We start from the raw sequence: 10,718 nt of genomic DNA on the forward strand, positions 1-10,718 counted from the left end.
TTACACGAACATCGCCCACAAGGAGGGAATGGAGGCCATCACGGACCATCTGAACAAGTGTAAGGATTATTCTGGACCGTCGGTGGAGTTCCTATTGCTTTTGATTGAAATTGTGTTGCACAAGAACTTTTTTAAATTTAAAACTAATTTTTATCTCCAACTGAAGGACACAGCAATGGGGTCTAATATGACCCCATCATATGCGAACCTATATATGGATCAATATGAGCAGACGCATATCTTAAATAATTCACCTCTATCACATCATATTATTAAATATATGAGGTACATTGATGATATCTTTATGCTGTGGGGTGGCACAGAGGGGGAACTATTGCTGTTCCTGGACAATTTGTACAACATCCTGTCCAATATTTGATTTACCATGACACATAGTGCCAGTGAAGTGGTCATTCTAGCTCATTCCTTTAATGGAGCAGTCCAAGCTGCCAGTCTATAAAAAACAAAATCCCTTTAATATGTAAATTAACACAATCCACACAACGATAAGTAATAATCTAAGTTGCTACGTTACAGTTAAACATTGTTACATTATAATACATTACAAATGTAATTCAGAGTTGTTTATGTAGCACCCTTGCTAATATCGTCCCCGTGCTCTGCTTGTCAGCCCTGTTAAGCTACTGGCACTGTCAGTGTTAACTAGTCACCAGGCTAAGCAGGTGAGAACATCCCCAGGTATGTTATTATGTTGCACTTTCAGGATATGCGGTTTGGCAGATGGCAGTCATATGCTTGGGTGAATGGACATGTGATAGATATTATTAACACCTCCCCACACAATCCCTCACAAACACTCAGAGGTTCTACAGATACAAGCATCTTGGAGAGACAGAATAGCTACAGGGATTATCTTGTCTTCTTAGAAGCTGCCTGCACCATGCAAGTACTGTGGCTTGTATTTCTTTGTTTCTTCTGTCAAAGTGCTTCAGGTAAGAGAACTAGGGCTGTCTGTAGGATGATGTAAGAGTCCATCACTTTATAAAAAAATAAGGCTTTCCCTGATGACGTAAGCTTGTTTTACGAAAAACATTGGATTGATACCACGGGTGGTCTATGTGTATTGGTGTTCCTTTTATCGTTTGCTCCCTCTTAACGGCGATTAGCTGTAGCTACCTTACACCTGAGCGCTGTCATCGGCGCATACGGCAGCACGTCTCCCGCCACAGTGCCTCGCGACTTAGCGGTTGCGCTGCTGTTCATTGCCGTTGTTCTATAGGCGAGTCTGCATTTAGCTGTAGCCTAGAGTGGCGCCCTACGATTTAAGATGATTGCCTGCTTTATCTCCCACATCACAATGTGTGTACATATAGCAACTATAAGTGGAATCTGATCCTGTGCAGTTCTCTATCTGTGTTAAGCTTCCCCACCCGGCAGCTTCTGCAGCATGACGGTGGTGTGATAGCTAACACGTACTGCTATACAGGTCAGTCCCAGAGCTATTTGTCTGCACTGAGTGTGGTTGATGCTGGATATGTATAATACGTCTTCCTCTTGTCTAAATAACACATTGTTAAATCCCTGTGTTAACTATAATTTATTTATAAAATGTTTTACCAGGAAATAATACATTGCGAGTTACCTCTCATTTTCTAGGAGGCACAGTTCTGATGACAAATCCATGGTTACATTAAGTGGACAGTGTTATACATTACGTAAAGTCATTGCATGAGCAGTTTAACATATTTTATCTTTTAGGCGTATGTAATAGACCAGATTAGGGTGTGAGACAGCTTTAGTTTTGAAAGAAGTTAGACTGGTGGTGGCTGTGAGAGTCTCCGGTAGAATGTTTCAAGTGTAAGGTGCACGGTAAGAGAAGGAGGAGTGGGCGGATACTTTGTTGAACAGTGGAACCGCGAACAATCGTTTGGAGTCAGATCTCAGATGATAAGTGCTGCATGTGGTAGGGGTAAGGAGCTTGTTCAGATATATGGGTAACTTGCCCAGAAAGTATTTGAAGGCAAGGCAGGAAAGATTAACTTTGCGCCTAGACTCAAGTGATGACCAATCTAGTTCTTTGAGCATTTTGCGGTGTTCTGTGTTGTAGTTACACTAGAGGAGAAAGTGGCATATTGAATTGTAGAGGGTGTCTAGTTTGCTAAGGTGAGTTTGGGCTGCTGTAACATATACTGTACTATGTCCCCGTAGTCTATAATTGATATTAGCATCTGCTGTGCGATACACTATCTGACCACCGGGCTATGGGAGGATTTGTTCTTATAATGTACATTTAGTTTGGCATAGGTTTTGGATTCAAGGATATCAATGTGCAAACCAAATGTTAAATAGTAGTCAAACATTATGACCAATATACTTAAAACTAGTAACAGGGGCGAGGTTGGAATTAGCATTGGTTTTGAGCTGAAGCTCATTCATTGGAAGCTTTAGAAATGGAGCCTTAGTCCCAAATACCATTGTTACAGTCTTGTCAAGGTTTCAATACAGGTTGTTTTTGGAAATTCAATTGTCTCTGTGGAAATTTGCACCAATTTTGCATATCGTTAGCACTAACGTCTGGTTTAGCTAATGCAAGGGACCATTACGGCTGAAAACAGCACTTAACACTGCGTTAGTGAGGTTTTTTTTATAATCCTATTTATTGTGCTTTTTTTTTTTACTTCCAAGAGGGGACCTATACAGTATGAGGACAACTTGTCCTGATAAAAGTTCCAACTTGGACTAAAACTTTGATCATTTATTAAAACTATGTAGCTTATTAGACAAGATCTGTGTGCTTGCATATTACTTTTAATATATATATAAATATATATATATATATATATATATATATATATAACAATTAGACATAGGGCGCAACAATGTAGACCATTTGCAGATAACTGTGTATGTGAGTATAAACAATCATGGAGGTCCTGGATAGTAAAGATACATATAAGTCCCTGTTCTGACAGATCCTGGGAGTAACAGAAAAGAACCAATATAGGGAAGTACTGTTTGGATAAAAGTTTATGTGCAAATGAAAAGTGGCTACTTATAATGCAGCAGATACAATCAGCATTGGGGGTGTACGCCACCACACAGGGAATCAGATGGAAGATCTCAGCGCCTGCCTCTCCCCTCCGGTGCATCTGTGTACCGCTGCTCTGCTTCAGAAGCAAAGTCTCGCGATGGTTTCTACTAATCCCGTTCCAGTGACATCAGAGGGTAGTGGAAAATCCCTAAACGGTCCAAGTCCCACAGCTGTTTTTTCTCTCTCCTCTGAAGTTCTAAGCCACTTATTCTCAGCACTAGAAATGATCAGTGTAGTAATGTGCTACAGGTATACCTCACTATAAAACCCTACGCGTTTCGTTCCACTGCAGGAACTAATTACAGATATTTAATACCTGTAGCTCATTACTATACTGACCATTCGTAGTGCTGAGAATAAGCTGTTGGTCACAGCTTTACTGCATTAACAATTTTTGAAAATATTTGAAAACAAACTGTCAGACAGTCGCTAGTCATTTTCCCTATTTGTCGTTAGCCCTATTCTCTGTATTTTCCGGCAGGAGCCCTTCTCCAACCCACCCTATTCTACCGTCTAGTGGGAGTCCTCTCAAAACTGCCCTGTCCTCCGCTTATCCTTGGTCCCCCTTTCTGGCCAACTTGGTCTAACCGCATAGGTTAGAGCCCAGCTTCCTAAGACTTGTGCCAGGGGTACACACCTGACCGCCTGCGTTGGTGCCTCCAGCCCGCACAATCTTTTCGGGGGGACCGATGTCTGGGGCCCAGCCGCATAGGTTGGAGCCTCATTTTGGGTGTTCACAGTGTCTCTACGATGACTGGCCTGCCAGTTCTGCCACCCAGAGGCCCCATTAAGGCTACTTACTGGGGACTCACTCCACACCCCAACCTGTGACCCTAAACCCTGACTTTATATTGCTTGCAAAGGCCTGCATATGTTATTAATAAAAATATACATTCCCTCGTCCACCAGGTGCACCCCGTCCCACCTATGCCAAGTATGCCCCCTGTCCTCGTATTCCACAGGCTACATGGTCAGCCCCCCACAAGAGAAGATGAACTTACGGACGTCTCTGTTCACTTCTCGCCTTGCTTTCTCGATGCCCACCTTACTGGATGCCCCCCTCCATACCAACCGAGGTATAATCTCTGACCAAATAATGACTGCGTCATTCCAGAGGGCTTTATGTCTTGAATCACACAGGACTGTGTGTTGACGGCAAGACACGAGGTGTGTCCCTGGTATTGACGTATCTGCCGGGGGGCACCCTGAACAATGGGGTTAACCGGGTGACCCCCGCGGTCAGTGGCAATGGGGCTGCCGGGGAAGGGTTAACCATGGGAGCAAGGGGATGGGGGCATGCAGCACACCCCTGTGTGGCAAGACCATCTGGCAGGGGTGTCACATGCCATGGGTGCCAGGCGTAGTAGGGGGGGTGGGGGGAGGGCGTCTGGGATTTCAACCACACCAACCCCGTCTGTAGAACGCATGGGTGGCGCAGTGGCAGGTGAATGCATGGGGGTTGCTGGGATGAGTGCAGGAGGTGTGGGAATCATGGGTGGCGCAGGGCGGGTGCGTGAGGTGCTGGGGCTTATGCATGAGGAGCGGATGCATGAGGCAGGGGAACTGCTGCAAGGTGGGGGAAGGTGTGGGGTACTCCGCTGCAGCCGTAGAGAGGATCTGTGCCAGCGTGGGGAGGCTCAGTACAGCTGAGTGGGTGACCGGAGCAGCCAGGGGGGGGGGAGATCTGGACAGCCAAGGGGGATGGGAGCAGCATTCACTTCCCTGTAGCTGGTGGATGCAGTCTGGTGTCTGTTATCCTGCTCCAAACCAGCTGATCAGCCGGCTGGAGAGAGCAGGCAACATAGTTAGGCTGTGGGAGGAGCTGCTGGAATGTGCTATGCTGCTCCATGAGGTATTCTGCGGTGAGCAAAACAAAGTCAGTGCTGGGCATGAGCATCCACAGTGTTTAAATACTCAGCGCAAGTCTCCACCCTCCCCCATTGGCACGTGCAAATCTTAAACCCTCGTGGTGAGGGGGAGGAGAACTGGCCATCCCAGCCCCCAACCCCCTGGAGGCACAACAGCCCTTATGTGGGTGACGGCCCACTCTTGGGACCTCTGCCTTTCTTTGCGCATAAACTTTTATCCAAACAGTACTTAGCTATATTGGTTCTTTTCTGTTATTCACAGGATCAGTCAGAATTGGGACGTATGTATCTTTACTATCCAGGAACTCCATGATAGTTTATAGTCACATACGCCATTATCCACAAATCGTCTACATTGTTGCAAAAGAAGAAGGGATAAGCGCACAACACTAAAGAGACAGGTCTTGGGTAATAAAATTTGTTTATTGAGCTACATAAAAAACGGAGGGTGTAACCACTCCTACGCGTTTCGTACAACGCGCTTGAGAAAGTGCTTACCCAAGACCTGTCTCTCTAGTGCTGTGCGCTTATCCCTTCTTCTTTTGGAACTCTCTGGACATTGATGTGGCTGCACACTGGAAGATCCTCGTGGTGAAATTATTGTGAGTACCTACTGCTTTATTTTTGCTTCTATGAAGGGGCTATCCCAATGAGGAGAGGAGGAGGGTTATTATATCCTACCCTTTGCCGTCAGGGTTTTTGTGCCCCCAGCAACAATATTGATTTTTCTGGACACCACGAATTATCTTCTGTTTATATTTCATAAGGACTATACATAGACCAAGCACTTGAGCACCATCCACCTTTATCACGTATCATATACTCATCTACATTGTTGCGCCCTCTGTCTAATTGTTTGTTTTGTATCTAAGTTTGGTCTTTGTGTGAGACCCGAGACACTGTGGCAGCAGGGTTTTAATTTATTGCCTGTACCTGCACTTCTGCGCACCTTAACATTATATATATATATATATATATATAATGTAAATACCACTGTATGCTCATCTACATGTCTTAGGCAGGTCTGCAACCCCGCCTTTCACCATTATCACCCAGCACACAGCACTTCCACTGCAGCAAGGGATTCTGGGAAATGACATGCAAATGAGCACACAGTGCCACTTTTTGCTTCAAAAACCATTTTTAACATGGTTCCCTATAGGCTTAAGCTTGCTGCATGGTCACAGCTTTGTCACAGCCAGGTGTATATATATTATACCTGTAATAACCTATTGAATGGAATGCTATATTGTATGAATTTACAAGTCTGACATTTCTTTCCCCACACAGTTGCAATGGCTTCCCAAGAAATGTGCCTCGAAAGGAAGGGGAAATGCCAGACATTGTGCAGATCTGACGAGATTATCATCGGACCCTGCAACCTTCAATCCATCTGTTGTTGGCGGAGATCCAAGAAGTAATTACCTGAGAGAGACCACGGCAGATTATCCTGTAGATTATTATGTCTGCAGTGGGAGCCTTCCAGCTCTCTGAAAATGTGTAATACTGCCAATAAAACAGTGGTTATTCATAGGTATATATACATAGAGTACTCCTTTCCAGTTCACGCTCAACCTAAAGGCACAACTGCGAGATGCCGTGAATAAACAACACACAATATGAATAATGCTATAATAAAGGATAAATTAACAAATAAGAAATATAAGTGCACATAAAGGACAAGAATGTCATATAAAGTCAAACCATGAATGGTTTCACATCAATGTCCAGTCTTAGTACGGAGGATTGTAGCTATAGAAAAGAAGTCCTGGTGCTGCTCATTCAGGAAGATATATATATATATATATCTCTTAGACACCTACTTAATATTCTGGGAAGCTGTGTGAAGCTTTACTGCCCCATTAATATGACGGGGCCTTCGTGTCACACACAGCAGTTATACTGCTACAGTAAATATATATATATATCCCCGAAGGAGCGGCACCAGGACCTCTTTTCTTTGTTTGCGGTAAGTCCAGGTGCCTCATGGGTAAACACATCAAGGTTGGCAACCATTTCTCCTCTCATTCTAATGGGACCTCACATCCCATTAACAGTTCTATCACCTGCCTAACTACATATGGTGTGTGTGCCCTTTCCTGCCCCTCTCCTTTCCAATACATTGGACAAACCAAACGGCCTTCGTGTATCAGATTTCTCGAACACCGTTGTGCCATCATTAAGGGAGTGCTCCCACTAGGTGGGGTTTATTAATTAAACTGCTATATTGACTATTATATAGATACTCCCATTGATTTTATTGGTGGGCAGTGGTGCCCCGATCAGCACTTCTGCAATGCAATGAATAACCTCTACATTGGAATAATACTCACAGTGATGTGTGCCTGATCCTTTAAATGGATCCAGTTATGGTCCCAGTGCAGGTCTGTGACAGCGTCCTGCATATATCCTAAACCAGGGGTGGCCAACTCCAGTTACTCATTTACTGAGACATTGAATGGGCCACCTGTGCTGAAGCAGGGATATCCTTCAAAGCTGACCTGTTGGTGGCTCTTAAAGACTGGCATTGGCCACCCCTACGCTAAACAGACGGCACCAGCAGCAGATGACAGCTGCACTAACGGGATCTGGTACCACAGTGACCCGGAAGCTTCTGTATTGATTCATTACATATGTGCAGAGAACGTTTAACAAAACACGTTTTCACCCTCCCCACAAAGTGTGCTTTCTAAGAGTCTCAGGTCACCGTGTTTATAAACTACATGTATAAATACTTGAAAGGCCTTAATCACACAGCTGTAACCCTTTAAACATGTCACTGCCATTCATACACTTTAATCCAGGGGTGGGCAACCTATTTTTCAATGTAGCCACAAGTGTGGCGAATTAGAAGTGAAAATAGCCACAACGTGTTAAAATTGAGGAATTGTGTTGTGCATGCGAACATTTGTTATTTCTCCTCCGCTGGTCCCCTCAGCACTAGTACCGCCGCCGGCGTACTCGCACTTGCCGGGAGGGGGGGAGGGAGGGGGGAGAGGGGCGCGAGGGGACTCTCACTTGCCACCACGCTTCCCATTACAATGGGAAACAACTAGTAGGTACTCAATTCGCCACACTTTGACTGCCAATTAACTAGTTCAATTTATTAGGGGGCTCTGAATAGGGAAGTGCTTGTCAACCAAGTGTTTTCTTTACCCTGTGCACATCTTGTCCTTATCAGAGAGATGATAAAGATAAGGGGAGAGGGGGCTGTGTGTGACTGCAAGTACTTGCTGTGCACACAGTAACAACAGACAAAGGGGAAAGGAAATCAACCCCAACCATTAGCTCATAATGTTTTTAAATTAATCGTTATTGGTGTCAGATTTGGGTAAAAAACAAACAAAACAAAAATCAATCACCTAGGTTTAACCCTTTAAACATGAAACTTGAAAGTTATAATAAACCTGAGGGGGGAAGAGAGAGAGAGAGAGGGGGGGAGAGGGAGGGGGGGGGGGAGAGAGAGAGAGAGGAGGGGAGAAAGAGAGGGGGGGAGAGAGGGGGGGGGGAGAGAGAGAGGGGGGAGAGAGAGAGGAGACGAGAGAGAGGGGGGGAGAGAGAGAGGGGGGGAGAGAGAGAGGGGGGAGAGAGAGAGGAGGGAGAGAGAGGAGGGAGAGAGAGGGGGGGAGAGAGAGAGGGGGGAGAGAGAGGGGGGGAGAGAGGGCGCACACACAAGCACGCACGCACCAACACGCACCAGCACGCACACACACACCAGCACACACACACACACACACACACACACACACACACACACACACACACACACACACACACACACACACACACACACACACACCCCAGCACAGTGTTGGCTATTATATTCTTGAGCTTCATTGGTCAGTCTGGCCAGGGGCTCCGAGCCTCGGGCGGCCACTCACTCTCTCCCAGAGTACCATATCCCTGCTGCCAATGACAAGCCCCGCCCACACCACCCAATCAGCGCTCCCCAGCGCCCCTGGACTCGCACCCAGTTGGCTGGTGTTTCGAATAGCACACACTGTCCTGTCTGCGCAGCCCCGATTACCTTCAGTGCTGAGTGAGGGCAAAAGGCGAAGCTCGCAGGGCTCGCTTGCTGATTGGAAGGGGAGTCAGGTAGGTGGGCTGATGGCTCATATGTGGAACCTGATTGGTGCTTCAGTATTTCATTATACGCCCTCCTCACTCTGTGTCCTGAACCTATGCAACGGCCATGTTGTGGTTGGCATCGCGCTGAGTTGGAATGGCAGCGCTGAACAAGCGCTTGGCAGGAAGAGTTGCGCATGTGGGCGGGCGGGGGGGGAGAGGGGGGAGTCGCTCTTGGCACACTTCGCCACACTTTGACTGCCAATTCGCCACAAGTGGCGAATGGCGACAGGGTTGCCCACCCTGGCTTTAATCCTTCCTTGTGACCTTGGGCGAGTCACTCAATCTCCCCGTGCCTCATGCACCAAAACATAGATTGTAATTTCTAGGGGATTTTTGCTTGCAAAAACTCTATGTACAGTGCTGCATACGCCATCAGCGCTATACAAGGAAAAACAATTATATTATTAATAGAAAGGACAGTCCCTTTGATGGTCATCTGAGCCAGTATAGGGTCAAAGCTTTAAATTGGGTAAACTGTATCGCCACCACTTACTGTTGGAGTGATAAATAATCTCTTCTCCTTGTTTCCAAACACCTTTTTAAAGGTGAAACCTCTGATAGCTGTCAACCCCCATCTACATCTCCCCCTTACCTCTACAATCCCCCTCTACATCTCCCCCCCCTCTCTACACCCCCTCTTTATCTCCCACTTCTACATCTCTCCCCCACTACATCTTCCCCACACCTCTACATCCCCCCCCACTACATCTTCCCTCTACATCTCCCATCTCCCCCCCCTCTACATCTCCCCCCTCAAACATATTCTATGGAATGTAACACTGTAACTGGCTACCTTACACAAATGTAGTCCTGCTTAACCCTGTCAGTGCTGGAACATGGCGCGGCCCCGAGCTGGCACGTTGCGAGTGAGAAATGGTCATGAAGTCACCTCGGGGACACGACTGGAAGACGAGGGCTCTTCTGTCTCATTTACATCGTGTTCTCCGACACAGAATCTCCTCAAGAAAACTAGTTGGTGTTCACTGGATGCCACACAGGAAATTAATATGCCGGCCCTGGTGACATCCAGTGAATGTCATACAGGACACTCAAGGTTAGGGATTAAAGTTAGTGGGAATGTATCGCATTGTTGCCACAATCAAAACTCTATACAAAGTCCTGGGGTGTACTGATGAACCAAATGAGGATTTAAACATGAGAACAGGGGTGCTCTTCTTCAGTCCCCAAGCCCCACCAACAGGTCAGGTTTTCAGGATATCCCTGCTTCGGTACAGTTTGCTCATCAGTCCCTGCTTTGCCACAGGTGGCTCAATTAGTCCCTGCTTCAACACAGTTGGCTCAATCAGAGGCTCAGTCTTCACTGCTGAAGCTGGGATATCCTGAAAACCTGGCCAGTTGGGGGAGCTTGAGGACTGGAGTTGAGCACCCCTGCATTAGGACACCAAAATAGTCAACCTGCCTGTGATAAGGAGTCATATCTGTTATACTTGTGTAGCAGGGTCCCTGTGGACGGACGTTCACAGAGGTACACAATTAGGAGGCTTTATAATGTGAAATTATAATAGGCTTTATTGTGCCTGTTCCTTTTCATCAGGAAAATTATCCAAACACAGGGGGGGGGGGGGGGGGGAACAAAGCGTCCATTCACTTGGGAGTAATTCTAGTGAAAACACTATGCAACCGATTCATATCTCCCTAGTCAAGCATTT

The 10,718-nt window shown here is 46.2% G+C and overlaps 1 long non-coding RNA gene across 1 annotated transcript; it reads left to right on the top strand.

Moving 5' to 3' along the window:
- Nucleotides 1-471: 471 nt before the first annotated feature.
- On the top strand, nt 472-6,453 carry LOC142493898 (uncharacterized). Its single transcript, XR_012801225.1, has 2 exons — nt 472-953; nt 6,211-6,453. It is a non-coding gene; the product is annotated as an uncharacterized LOC142493898 (long non-coding RNA).
- Nucleotides 6,454-10,718: the final 4,265 nt, after the last annotated feature.

This window comes from Ascaphus truei, chromosome 4 (assembly GCF_040206685.1).
Source record: "Ascaphus truei isolate aAscTru1 chromosome 4, aAscTru1.hap1, whole genome shotgun sequence".
NCBI classification, from domain to species: Eukaryota; Metazoa; Chordata; class Amphibia; order Anura; family Ascaphidae; genus Ascaphus; species Ascaphus truei.